We start from the raw sequence: 18996 nt of genomic DNA, 5'->3' as shown, positions 1-18996 counted from the left end.
CGCTTGAAAACAACAACAAAAGGTGGCAGAGAAAGACACCAAAATGGTAAAAAAAAAAAAAAAAAAAAAAAAAAAAAAAAGGGTGCCTTAGAGGTTGGGAGTGTGGGATTCAAAAATGTTCTTACTTTCTTTATATTTTCCAAATTTTCTATTACGAGCATATATAAAATTCTTAAAAGGGGGAAGAGACAAATACTCAAAAATAAGTCTTTAATGATAGAACTTTAAGCACTGGCAGGAAAGCTATTTGGGAGTGGGGCGGGAGAAGCATTCCTGGACATCCTCCTATGGCATCCATCCATCCATCCTTCCGCAGGAAGGGCCCCTGTCCTCTCTTGGGAAGCTTGCTCCTGAGTTGGCAGAGCTCACCCCACCCATGGCCATTCTAATTCGAGGCCTAATCACCTCTGTTCCCTCCCCACTTCCTCGCCTTCCTCCAGAACTGCACTCTGAGTGAAGGTGATGTTGTGTGGAGGGTGGTATGACCCTCCCTTGGACCTTGCCTGCCTGAGGCCCTTCTCCAGCCCTTGATACAGCAGCTTCTTTGAGCTTAGCCAAGGAAGGCTGAACTCAGAGGGGTGCCCTTTAGCATCCCCGCATCCAGCCATACTTCCATTGTCCAGGCCAGCAGTTTTCCTGCTGTGGTATACTACCTCTTTCTGGAAGCCTGCCTTGACTGACCACTCCTGGCTCTACTCACTCAGCACCTGGGCCCTAGAGACTTCATTGGCACAGCTAATTTTGTGCTAGCGGCTACATTAATGCACACTATCCTTGAGTTTGGGGGTGTTAGGCACCCCTGCTATGTATAGATTGCAAATTTCTCAAGGACTGAAACCCTGTCCCCTGTCTCTTTTATATCCCACACCTTGTCTCCTAGTGGTACTGAGCTTTAGCCCACGGTAAGGTAATTATTAAATATCAGAATCAATGAATAAATAAACACTAAACTGTGGATAGATCAGACCTGACATATTGATGTCTACAGACCTTGTCCTTGATTTTATAATCTTCATGAGACACAAGATGTTGAGCCCTCTATACGAACATGGTTAGAACTGGGGGAACATTCCAAGTGGTCTAGTTCTGTCAAATAATCACAGATAAATAGTTAGGTGGGTAGGTGGGTAGGTGGAGAGATAGCAATCTGGATGGACAGTCTCAATTTTTAATAGCCTGTTTCATCGTCCTCATATGTCAACTCATATATGTCTGTGCTCCACCTGGGCACTGAGCTCACCATAAACATACCCAGCCCTGGGATCCCACTTCCAGAAGCATTAGAACACAGTGAGATGACTGGGCAGGCAGCACTGAACAGCATTCATTTGTCTTTGACTATTGTGAATCCCCTATAGCAGCGGTCCCCAACTTTTTGGCACCACGGACCAGTGCTCTTATGAGAATCTAATGCCTGAAAATGTGAGGCGGAGCTGAGGCGGTGATGCTAGGGCTAGGGAGCGGCTGCAAATACAGGTGAAGCTTTACTCACTCGCCCACCATTCACCTCGTACTGTGAGGCCTGGTTCCTAACAGGCCACGGACTGGCACCAGAGTTGGGTGTTTTACAACAGAAAGGTGTTCCGCGCAAGGCACAGCTACTAACATGACTTGAAAGAAAGAAAAATAAAAGGAAGGAAGAAAGCAGGAAAAACAACTGTCTTGGGAAATAGAAATGAAAAATTGTCCGGAATTTACTATAAATAATATTCCAAAGATTCAGCTCTCAACAGAGGCATTCTCAACATCATTTTAGTTTGTTTTCATCTCGCCCTCTGAAAAGGAAGGCCGAGAGAAAAGACATCCGTTTTTGAAGTTCAGAATGCAACGGATGCCTGGAGGAACGCAAGCCACTGCGTGGTTGGAGGAGATGGTCATCCCAGATCGTTTTCTCCAGGTCGTGTTTCCAAATAAGGTACAATCAAGTATGCAGGAAATGCTCATTGACAGAGTCTTGACTAGCAGACAGTCGGACTACTGCATATTTTCCTGAACCCAGTGTGGGACCCCAGTTGCCCAGCCAGAGGGTTTTCTTTAAACTGGGGAGAGACTCAAACCTTGACTTATCTCTGGGAAACAGTAAGCTCAGATTTAATGCCTCAAAAAAAAAAAAAGTGACTAATTTCATTTTACTGTAAAATTTTCATTTTCTATAAAGTATGATTTTATAATATTTGATTTAACAAATTTTGAGCATCTGGTGCTAAGTCTTGGGAGTAAAATGATTAGGCCAGGTCCTATCCTTGAGAAGCACGCAGTTTGTGGAGAAAGACATGCAAATAAGTACATGCAGTGTTTTGATATTTCTATGTAAGTGTAAACTAGTTATTGAGTACTTATGAGGTGCCAAACATTGTTCCAAGTCCTAAAGTAATATTAACTCATTTAATCCTCACCACGTTTTACAGATGAAGAAATTCAGACACAAAGAAGTTAAGTAACTGGCCAGCTAATACACTTAGAACTGGGATTAGAACCCAGGAGCCAGCCCCAGAAGCCTGTGTTTCATCGCTGTGCTGCAGTAAAGAGAAGACAGTACCAAATGAGATGGGAATCCATTTGAGGAACAATCCATTCATTGTTCCAGGGAAGGTGTGTCTAGGACAATACCAAGAGGCGGTGGTGATATTTGAGCTGGATCCTGCAGTGGTTTCTTTCGGTTTGTTTCTTCACTTTACCAAATGGTACAGTCCTTCTTAATTTGCCACATAAATGTTTGATAAGGAATCAAGTTTCCCCAGTGATTGTTATTATAATTCTAAGAGATGGCCCTATCAGACATTCCTTTGCTAAATTGGATTCAACTTTGGAGTGAAAAGTAGATTGAAAGGGACATTGGGACTTTAGAATAAGAAATGTCTTTGAAACTTGCTGAACCTTGCCATTCTGTGTTACTGACTCTGGAATCTCATTTTCACACCTAGCTCCAATGTCAAGGTCTACTCCAGTCACTCCTTCTCTGGGTTTAGCACCCGGGACATGCCTACCTTCCTCCTCATGACCCGGCATTGTGTCAATGACCTGTCTGCAAAACCACATGTCTCCAACCGGGGTCGCTGACTATAATGGGATAGCACGCCTGTAGTTGAATGGAAAGAACCCAGGGTCCTAACTTATCCTTGTCCCTGGCTTCCTCTGTGACCTCGATTTCCCCAATTATATTATGGATATAACACTCCCTGTCTGTCTTCCTCGCAGAACAGTGATGCGAAACGCGAGGATGAATGCAGGCCCCTTCCGGTGTGATTCAGAAGAGTCCAGATGATTTCAAAACACTAATCATTCTACAACTACCTGCTGAGCATCGCTCACTGTACCAGGTGCCATATGGAATCCAGAAATTATTTCTACCTTAGCATAAACGGAATTTCAATAAAGGTTTACAGCAAACTGTGACCCTGGGGCAGGATAGGGGGATAGCGGGGCGGGGGAGCTCTAGCTCTCCCTAGTTAGCAATAGAAACAGTATCCCCTGCCCTGGGAAAGATAATAGGGTGTGAAGGGGCAGGACATTCACTTTCACCTGTGGCTGGAAGTCTTTCCGCCAAATAACTTATTTCTTCCTCACACAACCCAGTTCACTCATGGGTAAAAAGAGGCTCAGAAAAGTGAAGTGACCTGCCCAAGAACTTGGATTCCTGAAACCTTCCAGACAGTTAATCCCAGAACGTAGGGTGCGAAGGGGCAATGCGGAAAGGCAAGAGACTGTAGAAGAGGGGACCTTCCTGTCTTGACACCCTGGCGGGGCAGACGACGCTGAGGCCAGCTGCGGGGGCCAGCCTTCTGCAGGAGCGCCCCCTGCTGGTCACCGGTGCCGCTGCTTGCGGCGGCCGCGGGTGGAGGAGGAGGCTCAGCGATGGAGGGTCTGTCCGTTCTCTGGAGGAACGTAGATCCGCCGCGCCCCCGGCCCAGAGTACAGCAGAAGGGGCCCAGGGGGGTCGCCCCAGCCCCTTAACTTTGAACATGGCCACCATGAAGCTCAGAAGAGGAAGTGACTTGCTCAAGGGCTCTCAGCGAGCCAGCGGCATTCCGGTCTCCCAGTCGTCCCACCTCACACCGCAGAGCCCTCCTTCTCCCTCCCCGCCCCTCCTAGCCCGCATTCCTGAGCCCAGAGGGCCCCTACCTCCCCGCCCTGCACCCAGCTCCTATTCTTCCTCTCGTCTTCAGTCCCTACTACCGCTCAAGCTCATCTCTTCCAGGAACCCTCCCGCCCTGCAACTCCTGAGTTCTTTCATGTACGAAGCCCTATTGCCTCCAGGGAACACGAGTTTAAATGGCTCTCAAGTCCAGGACATGGATTTGTCGGCCCGTTGGCAAGATCTTGGGGACCATAGAGGGGCCTCATTCTTTTGCCTTTTCCACTCACCAACCAAGCCCCTCCCACGACCTCTCCCACATGTGCCTGGAACAGGGCTGAGCTCTCACTCGGTGGTGAATGTTGATGACTTTTTCTTCTTTCGGCTGCAAAACAGCCTAGCAGAGTGTCTCTGGCTCTGGACAGCCAGGATGCCTATGCTGGCTTTGGGACTTTCTTTCCTAGCTGGTGACCTCGAGCATGTCACTCAAAATCTCTCAGAGCCTCCGTTTCCAGACTGTAAAATAGAAATAAAGCTGTCGTGAGGATTTGAGCTGGTTTGAGGATTAAATGAGATAATGTGTAAAATGTGGAACATAGCAGGCACTCAATGATTGGCAAGATTGATTAGTCAGACTTCAGGGAGCCTCAGGTGAGTCTCTCTGGCCTCATCCCTCTAGCATTTGATCCCTCTTTGCCAAGTGTGAACCTTTCAGCTCTAATCCTCCTCACCCGATGCCTCCTGTTGTGAGCAGCAGCAGGGAAGGGGCCACGCAGAGCCGGCGTAAGGATTATAGGAAAGAAGGATGGATGTTGTCAGAGGACAGAAAAGGCAGAACAATGGGATAATCAAGCCACACTACCGCTAATGCTCCCCACAACATGACTTTCAGGTACCTACCTGGTCTGCCTCTCTCGCTCCCCTCTTTGTGCTGGCTTCCCCACCCTGTATCCTTTCTGAACATGTCTATCTGCTTCTGCTTTCGTTAACTCCCAGTTCCTGCTTCTTAGAACTTACGGCCTGCGCATGGCCCAACATGGCCACCCTGACACCCTTGTTGTGCCATGGCCATTCAGCTTTGGAACCTAGTGGCATCTGTGTCAAAGGCTGTGAACTGGCCACCCGAGGGTCAGGTATCCGCACCCGATCCAGTTGGCTGTGGTCATGGGGACAGGGTATGTGCTGTGGAGCCCGATCACAAATGTATGTGTATGTCTAATAGAATAAGTATTTGATAAACACCGTTACAATTAATAATATTTGAGACTTGTGAAAATTCATTTGAAGTTTATTAGAAAAGGAAACAACTCTTGCGAACTACGTTATGGTGAATAATCCCCTCTACCTGCACAGAACTCCATGATAAATTATCTGTTTTGTACACCAAGATTTTTATAGACTACATCTGCTTGAAGCTCAATATGCTCACATGCTTGTTACAACAAACACTGCTCCAGGAAAGTCTCAGGGTTCCCAAACTTGATTGATAGCATTGGGAAAATGGCTTCCCCCTTTCCTCAAATGATCTATGATGTTATTTTTAATAATGAACCTTAGATATAGTGGAGGGGAGCCAATTTCTGCCCTGTATCTTCCCTTCCGCTCACCCACTGGGCTCCAGACTCTTCCTTTCCTCTCCCTCCTTTGCTCCCCTCCATCATTCCTAATTATGAGGTCCTGCTCCAGGAGGGAAAGCAAAATCCAGAATTTTTAGCTGGATATCTCTGAGGAGAACCAGCAGGACCAGTGGTACACTGAAGGCTTTTGTTCTCCTTTGCCCTTCTGACTACTGCTGGGAGAAACAAGATGGAGCAGAAAATGTGCAAGATTCCTTCACTTTCAGACTATGGCCTGGAGTTGCCCCAACACCTGCTCACTTCTTTGGATGATGGTCTGAAGGAAGATGGGATGTACACGTGGAAGAGTCTGGCAGGGCACTGCCCACCCATGCAGCCCTTTGTGTGTGTGTGATTTAGAGACAGATATCACCTCTTCCAGGCACTTTACTTCCAACTGTCAGAAAATATGCCGGTCACTGCAAATATGCCTGTGATGCAAGGGTATCTATGCATCTATGTGGGGTACCCTTTTGCAGTGTGCTACCGGCACAGTTGTGCATGTCAGCCCTAAAGTCATATACCAGGTTGGTCTTCTGCCCTGTGAGTGGGAAACTGAGTCTCACTAACCATTGGCTATTCCTCCAAACCTTCCACCATGTACATTCCCTGCAGGGACCCCACCACCTTCCTGTATACCCGCTTTGGCCCTTGGGAGTCGCACCTCAACCCCTAGTTTCTGGGTTCACATCTCAGTTCTAACCCTTACTAGGACTACGACCTCAACTAGGTGACACAGCCTCTCTGGACCACAAGTCCCTTATTTGTGAAGTGAGAGCAGTGTCAGCTTTCACATGGGGCTTTAGTGAGGATTAGATGGGAAACATATTAATAAATCAGGACCAGGGCCTGATGCCTGCTGAGTCCCCACCATCAGTCACCATCAGTCCTACCACCACTCCCCAAATAGTTTCCCATTTAAACTCCAAACTCTGCCCAAGGAAGGAATATCAGCATTTGGCTACATGGGTAGGTAATCTCTCTAGCCCTGTCATTGCAGGTGGAGTTTGATTACCCCAGTAAAGGGTACAAGAGTAAAATAAATAATATATGGAATACTTGCAAGAGTCCTAGACTGGGTTCTTCCTAAAGTGTTGGGTCACTTTACAACTTGGAATCCTTACTCCTGGATTTCTCTGTTCACACATCTGGCTTTTCATTTATTCCAGAGAGTTACTGAGCAGCACACCTGTGCATTAGAAGGACACTGGTCAGCTGGTGGCTTCCAACCAAGACATCACCCTGTGGCCTTAGGCAACTCTGCTCATCTCCAGGCTGGCTTGCCAGGGAGGCTGATGGCTCTCTCCGCAATGGATTTCATTTTATCGACCAATTGCCTCAACATGCTGAGTATTATCAGGTATCAGAAACTGTGCTAATTCGTTTCATAATATTATTTATTCCTCCCAATTTCTTTAGAAATTGACAATACCGTGGTCAGCTGGACTGTTTTTAAATCATCGGCATTTGCAATATTATGTACTTTTCTTCCTTCTGTCGATGCAATACAATACAAACATATATACAGAGGGTGTACTTGTTCTGTGCCCTTAAAACTCCATTTCACATAGAAATGCAAAGAACAATCTAAGACTTCCTTCTGGTACATCCCTAGAAACCAGATTCTGAATGAAGTTCAAAACACACCCATTCCAAGGAACGCAGCTCATGTCCCTGAGAGCTCCGGCTGGAATTCCAATGCCCCCATTCCCTCTGCACCTTCTTGTGCTTTTTCCCTGGAAAAGGGATGAAGGTTTAACATCTGAGGTGAATTTCAAGATCATTGGTGTGACAGCTCTTAATTGCCCACCCCCACCCCAACACTCACTGTCAGCACCTCTTCAGCTGCTGTTCCTAGAATGCCCAGCAGGTGTCACTGTGACCCTGACCATCCTCATAAGCTCCTGTTTGGGGCCAGTACACATACAACACCTTCGAGGGCGGCTGGGAGGGCGGCGGGGGCGGGGGTTGTTCCCAGAGGTGAGACCGCAACTCTAAGGAATCCCACAGTGAGGGGCCTGTCCTAGAGAGAAGGGTCCTGTCTCTGGTTCAGTCTCTCTTAGGACCATTTTAAAGAAGGGCTGCGGTTCAGCGAAGGTTCAACCTCATGGTCAAGGGGCTAGGCAGCAGGTACAGAGGGTGGAGAGTGAAGGGGCGAAAGGGGACCTAGACCCTCCTTCCTTCCCTGTAAGCTGGCCAGGCCACATCTTCCATTGTATTAAGAGAGTGCCCTGCCCTTAACTCACCTGGTCATCAGCCCTGAGCTTGGGGGACAAATCTTGATGACTGCTGAGGGCCATACAGGGTCAGGAATCACTACATTGATAAGGAGCTAGAAAGGACAAAGGGTGCTATAAGTCAAGGAGGCTTCCTGGAGGAAGTGAGCGTGAACCCAAGAGAGTAACACATGGCCTTCGCTCATGTGAAAAACAAGAGTGGTATACCGGGTCAGCCTAGGGGTTTGGTACTGTCTGGGGGAGGAATGCTGACAGGTGAGTTCATCAATGGCCATTTGGGCTGGGGGGGATGTTTCTGGGGTTGGGATGGGCTTCCAGGGACTCTCCCGCCACAAACCAGAGAAGCAAGAGCCACAGACTAAGAGACTGGGGGTGGTGTGGAGCCTTGGGAGGAGCTGGCAAGGTGTTATAAGGGAATACCAGTATGCAGAGCTGTGAGAGGGGAGAGGGAGACCTCTTATCCAGGTAATAATTGGGTTGTCTGGATGGGGGAGGGGTGTGACAGCAGAAGAAGAAGGAGGAGGCAGAGCAGAAGGACTAAACCTGTGGCCAGCCTTAAGAACGCGGCTGAGCCTGGCCCGGAGTGCTTGCTTCCTTGAGACCTTAGCCTTTCCTGAGATGAAAAGTCAGTGACAAGCCAGGGAGATGGGCTTTTCCAGAAAAGGCACTCAATACCTCCTGTTGCAAAGCCCACCAAGACCTCAGGGGGTTCAGCAGAGCTTCCCAGTGCCCCCTCTGTGCTTCCTGATGGCCCATCTCTCCTCCCCTCACACATTCCTGCTGCCTCCTCACATCCCCGCCAGTCTGCCCTCCCCCAGAGGCCCCTTGCAAAGGTACTGGTCACCACCCACATCTTCAGCCACTGCCCAAGATACCACTACTCCACCCCCACCCCATACCCCCTGGGGAGAGTTGACAAATTTGCCCTTTTGGTTATCACCTCATGGAGATTTGTCCCTTCTGGAAGCAAGTCTTGACACCTGGGGTGGGACCTGGCCCCCAATGGGGACAGGAAAGACTTGAGAACTAGTAAAAACACATATTTCAGCAGGAACAAGATGCAAAGGAAGCTGGAGGAAAAGCCACCCTCTCAACAGGAGCCCCGACTGACAGCCGTCAGGGGCAGTCTCACTCCACTCAGAGTCCATTTCCAGAACACTAGCTTCTGCAGAAAACATCTCAATGCACACATGTACGCAGAGTAAGAGATTTCTTAGAAGACGCAATGATTTCTCCATTTGGTCCAGAACTGGCCTTTCCTGAGCTATTTCCCACGCACTCCCTCATTCACTCACAGGGCGGGGACAGTCCTGTGTGGGGCAGCCAGGGAAGTAGGGCTGTCTACTGCCCTGAGCAGGAAGCGGGTGTGTGGGCTCAGGCGAGCCTCCAGCAGTGCCCCAAGTACACACAGCAGCTGGACGACCAGCTGGGAAGCTGCAGTGGGTTAGCTGTTCCTTTCTTCCCACCACTAACACTGAGGCTTCGAAGGGGGCTGGTCATGCTTTCGGGACTAGAACTCAGGTTTAGTGGCTGTTAGAGGATCAGAAGGAACATTTAATTGTTCCGTGAAGCTACAGAAACCACAGCCTGTTTTCAGCAGGCGGAAGAACACCACAGTGAAGGAGCCCGAACACCAGGAAGCTGACACTCTGCAGTCAAATAAAATACAGTTGGTAGGGAATGCAGCCTGCATCTGTATGCATGCGACTCCTTTACTAAGAGCCTCTATGTTGAGTGAACCCCCATGGTGGATGTCTCTCCATTGACTGCCAGGGCCTGGGACACTGAAGTCCTTATGTTGCCAACAGCCCTCGCCCTCTATTTACTCTCGTGGTTGTCTGATTGACTCCTCATGGAAACAGATGCAGTCACCGGCCAGGCTGCAAGGACACAGTCCCCAAGTGCCAAGGCATAGCCTAGAGCAGCCTGTTCCCACTCTGGGATGTGTGACAAGGACCAAGGGGCCAGAGGGCAGGTTGAGGACTCGTCAGCTCTCTAGTCCACTCTTCTAAGTCTCCCGTTGAGGATTCCTAGACACCTAGACCCCCACCCATGTGCCAGTGGCCCGCCCTGAGCCAACGGACTACTTTCCATGGATATGCCTTGTTGGATTTCCCTGGCCTCCCCACCCCCGCTGGCCCCCGCCAGCTTCCTGGGGCCCCAGCTGGTGAGTTTCACCCCCAGAGGTGGCTGTGGCATTTGGTGGCCGGGGCCAGTGCCTTCTTCCAGTCCTTTTCCGTTGCTCTGTAGCCCAATCTCTGTTCATCCATAACCCCCAGGAGCGGGGGCAGGGCTGGGGGTGAGAGGAACTCTGTCCAGGCAGCGGCATGGGGCGGGGGCCAGGGGCTCCCCTAACTGCAGAGGCTAGCCTTACACACCCAGCAACACATGTCCCCCTTTATGGCCAGGGCTTTCTCTCGGTGCTTAAAGGCAACTGTGAAAAGAGCAGGGCTGATTCTGGCTGCCTAGCCGTCTCCTGGCAACAGGCCTGGCAGGAGGTCTTTCTTTCTCCCCCCACCCCTCTCTCCTCCACCACCCCCCTTCTCTTTTCCCCCCTGTGTCTTGTGTTGTGTATCATTAAAACTTCCCTCCCAGCCACTTCGCAGCCAACAACCAGGCCCTTCTGGGGCCAGTTCCTTCAGGGGCAGCTCAGCCAGCCGGCCCTGGGGGGAGGCTCTGAGGGGTCAAGCCCCTAGAGACAGGCTTTGTGTTCTGGAACCAAAGCTTAAACTCAATTTGGCAACCTTCTGCATGTTTGTGAGGGACAGCCACTAGAACCGCCCCCTCCCCAGGCACCTCTTCCTTCTCTCCTTTCCTCCCCTCCCGTTGAGGTCCCAGTCTCTTCTGTTAGTGCCAATAGTGCCACAGGGCACTCCCCAGCCCTGCTAGGTCCTCGCGAACAACCCCTCACGTAGAAGGACAAGCCTGCACTGAAGGCTGAGACAGCCCTAGCCAGAGGTCTGCAGCCAGCTCTGGCCCAGTGTCCTGGTCTGCCCCGAAAGGGGAGGGACACAAAGGGTGTTGGGCCAAAGGGACCATCCAACACGTGAGTGTCAGGACTGGAAGGACTCCTCGTTTGGACACTTCAATCTAGAAGGACACTGAGACACAGAGAGGGTAAGTGCCTTGCCCTGGGACACACAGCCAGTCATGGAAGGCTGAGGCTGGAACCCTGGTTTCTGGTTTCCCTCTTCTGTGGCTCTTTATTCTCCTTATTGGAGGGAAACAAGTGGCTCTCTAAGTCAATGCACCTTCTGGGCCCCGATCTGCCTACCTCTAGTGCAGTATTCAAGGAGTGCCTGCACTTGACCAGACCACCTAAGGTCCTCCCTCTCCCTCATGCAGAAAGCCCCCATCAGTCCTGGACTGGAGGGGTGACCCAGAACCTTGCCCAGCTCCTCCGGACAACTGGGAGACAGTTATGCTTCCTCCTATGCCTCCTACCACCAGCACCGCCGCCACCGCGAGTATCTAAGTCACAGAAGCCTGGTGCTGGGCCACCCTGTCATCCAACAGATTCATAAGGCTGGATAGATGGCCTAAAGTCTACTATCTGACACGTCAAGGCGAGGATGATTCTGTGTGATTCTCAGCTTGTGGCCAGGGTGGCTTCTAGATCCAACTCCGGTGCCTTCCAGTTCTGCCAGCTCCAGGTCATCTCACCGCCAGGGCTTCAGCAGGTTCGGGCCACCAAGAAGATATCCTAACCACACAGGCTGGCACTGGCAGGGCACCCTGACTGCAGGCACTCAGCTTAGATCCAGTGTCTTCCAGACGCCAGGCCTTTACATGTCACCTTCACAACACAGTAGCGTGCAAACTATTTTGTTATTTTCTTGATTTGCCTTTCTCTTAATAACTTCAACTAAAAAGGAAAGTTTAGATTACTATGATTTTCAACAATGTGATTTCATTCTAACCAGATACCGTTGCCCCCCAACCCAAAGGCTCTGAATGACCTCTTTTTTTTTTAGAAAGGAATCTTAGTAAGTGTTGTATTCGCACCAAACAGACTTTCTCCTTGACAATACTCAGAAGGAGGGAAGGAGAATGGAATAGGGAATATGAATAAATGAGCTTTCTCACTGAGTTTAAAGTTAGTTAACACCACGCTTCATCTCCTGGGGCAGGCCTGGTCCTCTCCAGCCTCTGAGAAACATTACCGTTAGTCGTGGAAATGCTCTCCAAATTCCAACCTTTGGCCAAATAACGTTTCAGACTTTCTTAAATTCTAGAAAAGAAAAGAATAAAGAAGTAAAATAAAAATATTTTAGTTATGCCATATTCTCTGATTTGAGGATCGGAAAATGATTTCTCATCTTAATACTCTATTTCTTGATGTGCAGAACAAAGGGTAGAGGGTCCGAGTAGGGGTGGGAAGCCTTTGGGGCCCAGCAAAGTGGGAGAGCTGGGAACATCATCATTATCACCATTGCCCCTCAATTATTAGACAATCTGGCCAAGATCTTGCCTGTTGTTTTTTTGCTTTTGTTTTTTCTTTTTTTGTCACAAGTTAATAAGTCCTAAGGTACCAGCATTTGTTGTCTACTATATACCTTGAGGCTCTTTGGGTAAATTATGCCATTTGATCCTGTGAGCTAAGGAATTAGTATTTCCATTTGCCAGATAAGGAAACAGTCGTATAGAGATCTAAGTCACTTGCCCAAAGTCACAGCTAAGCAGTGGAGCCAGGGTTTGAAATCGTTCTGTCTGATCACAGAGCCCATCCTCCCCCCACACCATTATTCTGACTGTCTCCCTGCAATCAGAGGCTCTTCGGCCAGTGGGGACAGACCTTAGGAGATCCTGGTCAGAGGGCGAGGCTCATGCACAGAGGCCTGAAAATGTGGGTGGAAGGCAGAATATAGCCCTCTGTCCTTCCACCAGTCCCTTGGAGAAGCAACCTGGGGGAGTGCTGTGTGCATGTGTCCAAGGGCTGCTTCTCCCCACACTCAGGGAGCCTAAGGAGGCTGGAGAGGGGTGGGCTGAGATCACAGGTGGAGGAAAGAGTGTGGAAGGAGGTCAGCTGAGCTGTTGCAGCTTATTATTATTATTTTTTAATGGGAGATAATTCATACACCATAAACGTCACCATTTTAAAGTGAACCATTCAGTGACTTTTAGTATATTCAATAAGTTGTGCACTCATCACCATTATTTAATTCCCAAGCATTTTCCTCACCCCGAAAAGATACCCTGTACCCATTAGCAGTTAAGCTGCTGTATGTTAAAGGAAAGGAAAAGGCAACACTATATAGAATTATATTCTGGATTAACTTTAAACCCCGCCTCAAGCCCATACCCTCTCTTTTGTTGTTTCCTTCTCCCCTCAAGCTGTCTCAGGGCAAGTGTCCAGCTGCAGGTTCAAACTGCAACCTTACCCGTACCCATACTGAACCCCCACAACCGAGAAAAAGAAGCCTAACCAGTCCTTAAGTTAAAGCAACTCCACTTGTAAGTCAATCAGCAACACTCCATCTAACGGCCCTATATCAGACACTGTGGGCTGGAGGATACAGATTTTAGTTAGGAGGACTTTGGTTGCAAGAAACAGCCAGAAGTGGCCTAAACAACAAGAAAAATGTATTATTTCACATAACAAGAAGTTCCAAAGCAGAACTCCCCTTGGGTCAGCTAACGTCTCAGCAATGGTGTCAGAGACCCAGCTTTTTTCTCTCTCTTTGCTCAGTTCTTCTGCTAGTCAGCCTCATCTTCTTTCTTCATGGTCACAGGATGGCTGCTGCAGCTCCAGGAGGCCTGGCCAGACACAACGATAGCTAAAAGCAGGAAAAAAGGACATTTTTAGCCTCATTTTAAAAGCCCAGATACATTTTTTCCCAGAAGTCCTTTTGCACCCTCCAGCAGACCTCTCCTCATGTCTCATTGGCCAAAACTGGGTCACGTGTCCATCCCTAAACCAATCCCTGTAAGGGCAATGGGTCCCCATGATTGGCTTAGACCAATCTAGACTTATCCCTGAGCTAGGCGGGAAAGGGATAAATAGCAGAATAAACTGGGTCCCTCTCCCAGCCTGGAAAAAGGGGCCACCAGTAGTGTAAACTACACTACAACCTAAATAGAAGACTTGGCCCTGGAGAGGCTCAAGAAGGAGCAGCTGACTGCAGTCAAGGAATGGAAGGGACACTCACCCATCACTTACCATGTCCCAGGTGCCATTCCGGACACTGCAGACATCACTCCATTGAATAGGCAACAGCCCTTTGAGGAAGGTGTTATTATACTCATTTTTTCAGGTGAGGAAACAGGTTCAAAGAGGGTAAGTAATATACTCAGTATCACACAGTAAGAGATAGAGCTGGGATTCATCGGGAGTAGTGGTGGCAGTCTGATATCTAGGCTCTGAGACAACCAATCAGACAGAGGGTATCCCTAGCCAGACATATGGATCCCTATTTAGGCCTCACCTGGGAGCTAAGGTGAAGAAGCAAAGGAGGTGAGTTCTGTCAGGTGTGGGGCAATGACAGACAGACCTGCCTATGCTTGGCCCAGACAGAGCCACCTGCTCCTAGGTCCCTGCTGGTAAGGTAGCTCTGATCCCATTGCCAGTCCACTGGGCCCCCGTACATGTGTTCAGGCTCCCAGGACCCAAGACCCATCCAGAGGTTCCAGCAATGGCTGCTGCAGGCTGCACTTGTCCATGGCGGAAAAATTAGCTGGCAGAGCGCTGGAGGGTACAAACCAGGATTTACCCAGAAATTTCTGCACAAGATAATTATTCCTAAAGTTAATATTGGGCTTGTTCTATTCCATCTCCCTAATGTGCTTCCACCAAAGTCTTCCCCCGAGACTCCTGAGATGAAAAGAATCTTCACAGCTCTTTGTTTTTAAGGAAACATTTATTTGATCATTTGATGGATAGCTATCTCCCCTGCAGGGCCAAAACCTGGACTGTTTTTGATCACCAGTGCTCACCTCGTGCTCAATGAATATGTGCTGAATGAATGAACCATCGCCCCACCCCTCCCACCCCTGAATACACAGAACACCTACTGTGTGCAACATGTGTGTTGAGGGAGGTGGGATGGGTGGGTTATTAACGAGAAAGTCAGGCTTCCAAGGATAGACCATTCCTCCCTGAAGCTCAGCCCCAAGCTTCGCCCACAGCAGGCACCAAGTGGAAAATCAGAAACCCTTCCTTGTCCTTGGAGCCAGGTGAAGGAAGCCCTAGCTTGGCTGAGATTGGAGAGAGAAGAAACCAGGGATGGCTTTAGGCTACATGCAGGGCTCTCCACCTCTCCTGTGCCTGGCTGTGTCCCACACACCAGGGGGTGGAGGGAAAACTGGGAGCGACAGGCCTGACCAAGAGGAACCAAGAGGAACTGTATTTCAGCCACACACAGACACTCAGAGGCCCTACTTTTCTAGGGAAGGAGCACTTCCCAAGCAGGAAATGACCTTGGGTTAATGCCCCAAGGCCTCAGGCCGGCTAGCCACACCCACCCAGGTGGGGGCTCAGAGCCCCGAGGCAAAGGCAGAATAAAGGGGATGGGGGAAGGCTGAAAAGGAAGGGCAGCATGAGGCCCACCAAGCCCCAGGTGCCCTGCGCAGCAGGAGTTCCAGACAAGCTGCTAACCCCTGATCTCACCCCACTTGGGACAGGGTAGGTATCATCTGAGAGGGAAGCAGGAGCCCCAAAACAGGGTGCGTTAGCTGGGGTGAGTGGGGCGTTCTAGGGGCCAAGATCTGCTCGAGACCCAAAAGGGCCATTAAGGAACCCAGACACGAGACAGCGGTCATCCTTTCTGAGGCCTCAGCCCCTGCTCCTCCTTCCCTCCCTCAGCCAGTCATCAACAGTGTTTGTAAGGGGCCTACTATGTGCCAGATGCTGCTTTGAGCATCGGGGCTTTAGCAGTCCCGCCAGGTTTAGATTTTAGAGTAGGAAATGGACATTAAATAAGCAACTTAACAGGTATATTTGATGTGTCATATATGTTAGATAAGGTCAGCGTTAAGGGCTATGCAGAAAAATAAAGCAGAATAAGAGGCCCAGAGGGATGGAGTGGGGGAGCTGCTAGTGGAGGTGGGGGAGTCTCTGAAGAGATTTTTGAAGTAGGCCTCCAGTGGGGATGTCAGACAAAATTTCCGTGGGTAAATCCTTCTGGAGAAGGCTCATAAGAGCCTGAGGATGAAATGCTTAGCAGAGCTGACAGGGGCAGAAGGAAGGACTCGAGAGAGAGCAGCCTGTTCTTCAGCCTCTAAGAGAAGAACGAAACCCAATATTTATCATTCACCATCCTCGGTCTGGCATTCTGTCAGCACCGTTCTCATTTAGCGCTGACAACTCCCTATGAGATATAAAGTATTATCTCCACCTCACACGGAATAGAGGAGGGTCAGAGATAACTGGCAGCTGGCCCGTGGTGCCCCCCACTTCTTTCTGTTGCTCCCTCCCTTCTAAAAGACTTTGACCCAAATCACTTTCCAAAATGCCCTTGGGGAGCTAGAGATGACTAAGACTAGAGGAACTACTGTGACGGGGAAAACCCCTCACGTTCTCACAGGTGGCACCTGTGATTTTGGGGTGCGGGTGGGCCAGGCCAGGAAGGACTCGGTGACATCACCCTACCGTTTGCAGCCTCCCATATCTCCACCGACACAAGGCTGCCTAGGAGTGCGAGCCTGGGACCTCACATCGCCTTGGCCCGCCCTCGTTCTGTATCTGGGACCTGCCCGCCCTCCCAAGGGAGCCACCTGGGTGGGGAGGAGAGGGGAGCCTGAAGCCACGCACACTTTATCCCTAACTAAGCTCAGGGATTGTGAAGTAGATTAACGGCATTCAATCACGAGGACGCTTACTTAACCCGGATCCCCAACGGTCTGGGCTGCTCACCAACAAAGGCGCGGGCTCCAGGCCCACGGGTGCGGGGCGGGGCGGGGCGGGGCAGGACTCCCTTCCTCGTCGGCGGACTTCCTGCCTTAATATCAGCACCGCCGCCAGAGGGCGCGCCGGGGCCAGGCGACGGAGTGGCTGGTAGGCTTCGGAGCGCCTCGGTGTGCTCCACTGACATTTGTCGCTTCTCGATGTGCTTACCCTGTGCATGCTACTGGAATTTCCAGGACGCTACCTCTATGCTGGGCAGTTTAAAGAAATCTTGTTCGATTATTTCCTGGGCCCATCACCCACTCTATAGCCAGCCTGCGTCCAGGTTGCCCAGCTTTCTAGTGGCCTCCAAAGAGCTTGCCTGAAACCATTCTGCGGCTCCTATAGCTCTTAGCAGAAAGTTCAAATCGCCTCTCTCCAGGTCAGAGAGTGTGAAACCCCCACGCTCCCGCTTGGTGCGGTTCTCTGCGTGGGTCGCGTTGTTTTGGGCCCCCGGCTTTTCGCACTTGCTGCTTCCCGCGCCTGCAACAGCTTTCCCTCTCCCTTCATCCTACCCAGGCTGGTCCTGGCGCCCGGCTCCAGGGCCCCAGCACCCAACAGCCATAGAGCATGTTCTCAGCAGAAATGAATGGCCCAGCGCTTGATCGGAGATTTCCTCCTCCCTCCGTGAGACAGACGGGTAGCCCCCTGCGGGCGGGCGGGTGCCAGGCGGCAGAGTTCTTTGTCTCCGCGGTGCTGCCGCGGGGGGCGCGGTCGAGCGGCGCTGAATCCACAGCAGCCGACAGCGTGTCCCCAGGGAGCGCACATCAAAAGGAACCTGGGGGCAGCTAGGGAGGTGGGGGTGGGATGGGAAGGGCAATCCGTCTGGAGATGGGCAGGTCTGAGGGCCCCAATGTTCACACACATAACACAAAGTGCTTCCCACGTGTCAGCCCCCAGCCCCAGGCCCTCACGCCTTCTTTGCGCTCCTTCAAGAGGCCACCCTCCCATTCAGGGAGGAGGCCTCGGGATCCACCGCAGGAAAGCCTCCACCTCACCCACTCCAGCTGGCCTTGGAGTGACTTGAGCCAGTTCCCCAAGGAGTGCAACCCACCCTGCGGCCCGGGGTGTCCATTAAAGAGAGGGTGTTTCCGTTTGTGACACGTGGCCTGGCAGGGGGAGGGGGCGCCTCCTCCCCACTCCCCGGGCAAGGACCATTCCTGTGTTCCCACTGGCAGCGCTGAGCAGGCAGGAGGAAGGAAATTAAGCCTGTGTTGAAGGAAGGACACCTGGCAGGGGAGGGGAAAGGGCTCAGGAATCCCCTCCTCTGGGGAGCTTTCAAGTGGGGGGGAAATCCCCACACATGCTTCCATTCTCCAGGGGCCATGCAAGGCCACTAGCAAGTTCCCACACCGCCTCTTCAGGCCTCTCCTTTACTTCCTTAGGCCGTGCGGCCAGCACAAGTCTAGATTCCACTCTCCCACTCACTTGTTTCCCTGCCTTTATTCCATGCCTTCCCTGGGCTCATGTCCTGGGTCTTGTAATGCTCCTAGGCTGCCTGGAGGAGGCATCGGATATGACGTGGACCTTCAGGGAATGGCCAGTCTTACCTACATGGCCTAGAGCTACTGACTGAGCATGTCTCGGCCAACTCCCACCCAACCCATAGCCTTAACTCTTTAGCCCAGACTGCTCAGGGCTGTGGAATTTGGGGACCCAGAAACGACCCCAAGAAGTCGTCTAGTCCAGGCTCTATCTCTCAATCACACTGAATCCACATTGGTGTCTTGGTGGCAAGGGAAGGTAGCCCTCTTCAGCTCTAAGAAAGATGATTATGGGGCTCTGAAGCCCACCCTCCACTCCCCAACCCAACCTCCCCACCCCCGCATTGTCAAGTAGGATTTGAGCTCCAGCAGGCACTTCTGATCAGTAAACCAGCTAAGAGCTCCACTGGGTAGGACAGAAGTCCAGGTGGGACCTAGCAGGATATAAAGGATATGTGTGGAGGGTCCTCTACCCCTAGAGCCGGGGCCCTGGGGCTCCACAGTTAGGGACAATGGCAAATCTACTGTGACCCTCTTTCCAGATGAATCAGAAACAAGGTGCCCAGAGTCAGCCCACCGTGGGGGGCATCTCTAAGGGTTCCCATCTTTGCAGCTTTCACTTTATCCACTGTCCCTGGGTAGGTTAGGGCACTTTCTCCACTGTGCCCATCCTTCTCCCTCTCAACCTCTCTTCTTTTCCCCT

Source organism: Pteropus vampyrus, unplaced genomic scaffold (assembly GCF_000151845.1).
Source record: "Pteropus vampyrus isolate Shadow unplaced genomic scaffold, Pvam_2.0 Scaffold306, whole genome shotgun sequence".
NCBI lineage: Eukaryota > Metazoa > Chordata > Mammalia > Chiroptera > Pteropodidae > Pteropus > Pteropus vampyrus.
This window is presented reverse-complemented; position numbering follows the sequence as displayed.